Source organism: Podarcis liolepis (genome assembly GCF_965112155.1).
Source record: "Podarcis liolepis genome assembly, chromosome: 4".
NCBI classification, from domain to species: domain Eukaryota; kingdom Metazoa; phylum Chordata; class Lepidosauria; order Squamata; family Lacertidae; genus Podarcis; species Podarcis liolepis.
Genome location: NC_139558.1, coordinates 85,036,692 through 85,043,741, shown reverse-complemented (window position 1 = coordinate 85,043,741; position 7,050 = coordinate 85,036,692). Strand labels below are relative to the sequence as shown.

The following is a 7,050-nucleotide window of genomic DNA, read 5'->3' as shown; positions in this document are numbered from 1 at the left end:
CAAGATGTGATGTGGAAACAGCAAGATAAGATGGGATAGAACTATGAACTTTGTTTGGACTGATTGGGACTGATTGGGACATTAACGCAGCAGCAAGAAGATGATTAGTATCCCCCTTCGGATCTTGAAATATGGGTCCCCCCAACAAAATTTAAAATTCGGCTTTGTAATTCGGAATTTATGTGATATGATTTAATTTGATGTGATTGGCCAGTTAATAAAAATTATTTTTTTTAAAAAAAAAAAAAAGATCACATGATGCACACCATTAGAATGAAAGTGCCCATCAACTTGGGGGGAGGAGTGACCCCCTCAAATAGCTTATGGGGGAGGGATAGGGACCTTGGCTCCTATGCGTGGTGCTCAGATTCCCTCAAATCTTACCACATGGTGCTTAGATCAGACATAAGAGATCTCTGTGCCTAAGATGGCCAACGATTGGCAAGTGGGTGCGATTAGTTCAAAGCAACCTCATGGGACAAACTGAGAAGCTGGTGGGCCTGGCAAGATCAATGGGCTAAAGATATCACACTACGGGTCTAGGATGGTACCCTCTTTCATATTGCATTGGCCTCCCTGTTAGGATACAGTTCCGTTCCAACTTAAATGGTCAGGCATGATTGTTGTGTGTCACATGCCTGTTTACTCCCAGCACTGTTCTCTCTGGGAACTTCCGTTTTGTATATAGCTTTTGTTCCGGCTGTTTTCCTGGACACGAATGCAAGCAGTCATGTTTTTCCTTTGTTCTGATCTACTTTGAATAAATCTGTAAATATGCTCTCCTGGCTGAATCTTCAGTTGTGGAAACTCTGCAGAAAGGGTGTGCACTGGTATTGGAATGTGTCTGAGGCTCGTGTCAATAATTGACTGGTGCTGTTCTATGGGAGACGGGGAGATCGTCCGGAGACGACGTGGAGGCCTGCCTGATGGCTTCGTCTCCCTGGCAGTATCCCAACACTCCCATCCAAAACCAATTCATGCAGTCTTAAGGAACTGAGATCAGGAAGGGACAAAGCTCCAAAAGGTACACACAACTCTTTGGTTAAAATTTATTGTTGGTTAAGTTTCATGCCAACAAACCATTGGAACACAGGCAGGATGAAGCCCAGGTGATTCAGTCACAGCAGAAGAACCTGACATCATTAAGTGCTGTGCTATCACCTCGAGCTGGAGCCTCCACCTTTGTTTGGATCCCACAGATGGCACCAGCAGTGCAGCGCTTGCTCCACTGGCCATAAGTACCAAAGGTGGGGGACTCGCCCTGCAGTATAACACCATCTCCACAGCTGAACTGGATGTTGTTGGCTGCTGTATCATCACCTGGCCCTTTTGAGGATTCAACATTCAGAGCGAAGGCAACCAGGTAGCCCCTGGGACATTCCTTAACCTCTGTCCACTCTCCCCACCTGCAAAAAAGAGAAGACAATGTGGTAATGTCTGCCTCTCTGGAAACACGACCCAAATTGGAATGATTTGCTTTCCACCACGGAAGTCAAGAGGGTAGTTCTCTCCTTAGATTTTTAAAATGCGTCTTTTGTAGACCTCATCAGGTATAGTGTGTCTACCAAACCTCAACTTCTTAGTAGGCCTGTGTGTTGTGACCCCCTGGAGTAGGTGGATCTGCCCTGTGCCACCCGGGGTCCACCCACACCACACCCTCCCAATCTGCCCTGGAAGATGGAGCTAGAGAATCTTTAAAGGGGTTTTGAACCCAAATCTTCTCTTAAGAATGGGACTGTTTTTTAAGGTAAGGGTGAATCGGTGCCATGTAGCATTGCTGCTCTTGCCTAACAGATGTAAAGCAGAACAACCTCATTCTGTGTGCTGCTGCTGCTGCTGCTTCATGCTTTTCCTTACCTTTGTACTCTGTTGTTGCAGCCTCTTTTCTCTTTGTTATGTGGGGCTTGGGTTCCTCTGAAATTTGGAGGGCAACCTAGAGTTGGTATCCTTAGAGTCTGAGAGCTAAGAATGAGGATGATAGACCCTGACATTATCCTGCCCTGGTGCTGAAACATAATAGATTTCAGCCACCCCCTCACAGCATCACTTTCCAAGCAACAAAGAGAAAAATCAAGAAGATGCTTACGGTCCGACAGTGGATTGTACAACTCCACCACTACTGCAATGGAGACGGATGCCATTGAGGGAAGTATCATCACCAGTCAATCCTCGTTCTCTCTCTGTCTGGTGCAAATGAGAGAAAGAGACTGCAATGAAGCTGTTTTTGCAAGCTAGGACTCTCTTTTATATTCTTTCTTGAAAAATAAAAAGTACAAAATTACAAGTGCACAGAGTAAGATCAGGCACAAAAAGGAAGAAACAAGAAATAGTACCCATGCAGAAAACAAAACGGAAAAAAGATATTGTGTATGTTACAAAGGGGGGGGGGGTTATTCTAGTTAATCAAACTAGTCTGAACTTTCCAAAGTACTAGCTTGCAACATGAATAAGCAGTTATCTGTTCATAATTACCGGTACATGTCCCTAATTGTGTACAAGTATTACTGGTTCTGGATTGAGATTTACATTCTGAGCTGCATCAAAAGACAGGAGCTTTCTGGTGCAACCAGTCCAATGGGCCCCAAGTAAGCAAACTTAAAAGGAAAAAAATGATCTTGCTAATGGCTGCCCTAAGGCATCCTCAATCGCTCTCTTATGTCTGCATATGCTGCAGCTGGTTTCCTCCAGTTTGTGAAGTTAGGGTTGCCATATTCTTTCAAGAAGTAAGAATCCAAACACAAAAAGCTGTTGAGCTTTTTGGATCAAAGTTGTTGAAATCCTGGACACGGCATGGAAAATCTGGATTTATGGCAACCCTACTAGAAAGCACCAGAACTGACCTGGGTTGGTTCCACATTTACAGTTTAGTCTGTATTTTCCAGTTGGGCGCTCACTTTTCAGGAAGATAAACCTGACCACAATATTGCCAGCTCATTGCACTCCAAACTTTTCTGTATCCTTGTCCCTTTTTTCCTCCAGTCCATCCAGTTTTCTTTTATGTAAAATACAATTCACTCTAAGCCTCTCCAGTGTGGATTCACAAAGTGGCATGGAGACTTTTTAGAGCTATTAAATCTTTAAGCATGGCAGTCAACACTTCAAAGCACCTTGCAGGCAGCAATATACAGGTAATGGGTTCAGAAAGAAAGATGGAAAGCAACTTAATATATATATATATATTACATTATTGTGACTATTCCTTGGGATCAGGGTATCAAAAAGAAGATATAGATAAGCCTTTACCTTCAGTGAGAATCCGTATGCATGTCCTTTGGGACAGGATTCAATTTTCCCCCATTCTCCCCACTCCCCGCCATTGGGCACAATGAGGATTGAATTATAGTTTCGATCTCCTGCCTCACAGAGGTGGTAGGTGAGGAACAAGAAGACCACAGCACTGGTAGAGAGATCCATGGCAGGTGGACTACACCAGATCGAGCTGCAAGAACTGAATGGAAAAATAACAGCCTTGAGAATTTATTCCGCACAAAGTGTGGTTCTCTCTCCTCTGCTCAAAATCTTCCTGGATCTTGTGTTTCCCCTGGGAGAGAAGTGTGATTACTTCAGCTTGGACTAAGTGCCTCCAACATCAGAGATACACACTTTAGCAGGGGCTTCGCTCTAGGAACACAGGAAATTGCCTTATTCTAAGCCAGGCCATTGGTTATCTAGCTTAGTTCTGTCTACACTAGAGCTACTCTCCAAAGTTTCACACAGGGGACTTCCCAGCCCTACTAGCAGATGCTGGAGGATATACCTGGGACCTCCCGCAACACTGATCTACAAATTTTTACATGGAAAGGGCATAGCCTTGCAGCGCCCCTTAGGCAAACCTTCCCCACCCTGGTAAATTCCATATGCGCTGGACTGCAACTCCCATCATCCCCAGCCAGCAAACACGGTGCTGGTTCCAGCTGATGGGAATTGTAGTCCAGAACATCTGGAGATCACAAGGTCGGGGGATGCTGCCATAGATTTGCAACACTTCCAAAGAAATGCATCATTAAATACCCTGAAATCTTTTGTGAAAAGCGGGGTACACTTTTCACAAAACATAGGGCCTAATACCACTAACAAGAATGCTTGACTGAATCCCCACTGGTTACTGGCTACTGATCAGGCCTCGGTAATTCTGGCCATGTTGCAAGCCTTGTCTTCCCTTACCAAACTTCTTAGAGCAGAGCAAGGTAGTTCTTCTTACTGTCTCTCAGCTGCCAGGCAGAATGAAAGCGTCCTGAAGCCAAGTGAGGAAATATGAATGTGAGGAGGGGATTTATAGGGGGCGGGACAATGAAGTGTAGGAACTCTCTGTCCTGAGCAACACCTCCTCTGAGCCATCACAAAGCAGAGCATTGGGAAGGCTATGAAATCTTCTTTGTCCTGCCCCCACCCCCATTACCAGTGCCTTTAGGAAATGCCTCCACAACCAGAACCCATTTGCCTGTGAGAGTGGGGAGGGCTGTCAGAAGGGTGAGGACATAATGTCAGAGGTGGTAGGTGAGGAACAAGAAGACCACAGCACTGGTAGAGAGATCCATGGCAGGTGGACTGCACCAGATCAAGCTGCAAAAACTGAGTGGAAGAATAACAGCCTTGAGAATTTATTCCCCAGAAGGTGTGGTTCTCTCTCCTCTGCTCAAAATCTTCCTGAATCTTGCGTGTCCCCCCGGAGGGAAGTGTGATTACTTCTGGTTGATGAGTAAAACCAATTAATGGCTTTTCTGACTACACTTCTGATTTCAATAGACAACTCAGAGTTCCTGGACATTGGGGCTAGATCAATTCCTCAAACAGAAAGGCAAGGCAGGATGGCAGGAATTGGCTGATGTAAGCTAACTAACTAATATGTGCAGCTTCCAGTTCCCTTCTGCCTTTCTGGAAGCAGACCCCATGGCAGTGGGAGACTGTAGGCAAAGGAAAAACAAAGATGTTTGAGGGTAATTATCCTTGCAAATTCCTCCTAGGGACAGAGGGGAATAGGCTTCACTCGCAGTTCATCTCAGTACCTGGCTCTCGCTCCGGCATAGCAGGGAGGTGCTGAGTGCAAAAGCACTTTGCCTGCTGAAAACCCTCCAATGCCTCCATTAAGAAGCAGAGGTTCTCGTGTTAATTAGAGCTTAATTGGACTAAAGCTACAGGCGCACGCTAGAAGAGATGAGATCACAAACTGTAGAACAAAACCAACTGCAACAACTTTAAGGTTAAAACTTGAGAGAAGACTTCATCTGGTGCAAAAGATGGTGGGGGGGGGAGGGGGGCCTACGGCTTCGTTATTTAAAGTTTTCTTCTCTACATTTATGATTCATCAACCCTCCTCTGAGTGTTAGTTCAAATTATATTTGTTCAAGTGAGGATGGAAGAAATTGGATTATAGATATGGAATATAACAGTAGATGGAACTGGGGGGGGAGGAGAAAGGGAGGGAAGCTCTATTTTGCAAAAGGTTTACGATGGAAACATATAGAGCTAATTCTTCCCCATCCTTTATTATTTACAAAGTGAAGTGAATAACTGAAGGACTTGGCGTTTAATTAAATTGGAAGTGTAATTGCTCATATATCTTCAGTTGGAAGGGAGGATGAAAGGAGTCTGTGAACTTGCCAAGGAACTGATAAGGTTCATTACTGAGTCATCTGCAGTTCAACAGACCACGCTTCTACCCAGGCAGAGAGGAAAAATGGTAAAGATGGGTTATTTATTGGGACAGAGTGACTTTTGCAGCTGTTGTTAAAGTTGCAAAACAATGAAGCATGGGACAGAGCAACAGAGAAATTTCTAGAACAACAATGAGATATCAGTTCTGCTCAAGGCATGATGGATAACAGCAACAACCGGGGGAAAGAAAGACATAATATCTTACAAGGACAGGAAGAAAAACCACGGACAGAATAATTGCCACACACAGGGAGAACAAAGATATAGTTTAAGTTTTTCACTTTTACATTTATAAATCATTTAATGTGACAACACAAATAGAAATTATTAATATTGCAGTTGTTCTATAAGGGATTATTGTTATTATGCAATGAAAATTAATAAGATTTTGGAATGGAGAAATAAAGCAAACAATCAAGCCATCAATTCTAGCACGTGTGTCAGGGAACTGACATCAGAGCGAGAGGCGGAGGGGAGGCTCCCAGATGATGCTGGCGAAGGACCCAGCAGCAGGGGGAGGAACAGCTCAGTAAAGGGGGAAGCTAATCAGCGCAACACCAGGGAGAAAGGGGGGCAGATGGGGGAATCGGAGAGAGAGCTCCAGGACTCTTCACTGGACATCAGTGAGGAGAGCCCAGGTCCTCCGCTACCCACGCCCTCCCTGCACAGAAGGCTCCCAAGAAATGCCCACTGACGGATTCTGCCAGCGATTGAGGCAGCCACGATGAGCAAGGGCTGTGCAGTCAGAAAGGTTTAACAAGGCAAATTAGCCTAGAGAGGCACCAGTTTACGCACGAGTAACTCATACCCATTACAGCAATCCGTCAGTCCCTGAAAGTTGCTCGTGCGCAGCAGCAAGCAGGCAGCATCATGAGCAAAACCGGAGAAGCGAACGTCCAGGAGGGAGTAGCTGGAGGGAAAACTCTGGTGGAGAGGAACCGAGAGTTGGAGCAGCATGTGGCCATTCTGATGGCGCGGCTGGACGAAAGGCGGTCTCAAGATGCACAGGTCAGGCCCACCCCCATAGCAAGGAAGGTACCGGGACTGGTGCACAAATTTGGGGGGAAGCCGCAGGACTATAGTGCGTTCCGAACGGAAATAGAGTACGCTTTGGAACTGCAGCATGAGGATTTTGCAGACGATGCGGCGAGGGTCGCATATATTGTGGGTCACCTGCAGGATGGGGCCAAGGAATGGATCAGGCCCCTTATGGCGATGCAGAATGCTGCCATGCAGGACCTGCGGAAATTCTTTCAGGCGATGGACGCAATATTTTCCAGTGATGTACAACAAAGTGTGGCAAAGCGGGAACTGATGAGCTGTAAACAGGGGAACCAGTCAGTTAGAGACTACTGGTTGCGCTTTGCTATGATAGTTCACCTCCTTGGGTGGCAA

General features: G+C 45.6%; 1 long non-coding RNA gene across 1 annotated transcript; it reads right to left on the bottom strand.

Moving 5' to 3' along the window:
- Positions 1-1,267: 1,267 nt before the first annotated feature.
- On the bottom strand, positions 1,268-4,380 carry LOC310705834. Its single transcript, XR_014525476.1, has 4 exons — positions 4,202-4,380; positions 3,244-3,448; positions 2,087-2,184; positions 1,268-1,406 (listed from the first exon to the last, which is right to left on the bottom strand). It is a non-coding gene; the product is annotated as an uncharacterized lncRNA (long non-coding RNA).
- Between the last annotated feature and the right edge of the window lie 2,670 nt (positions 4,381-7,050).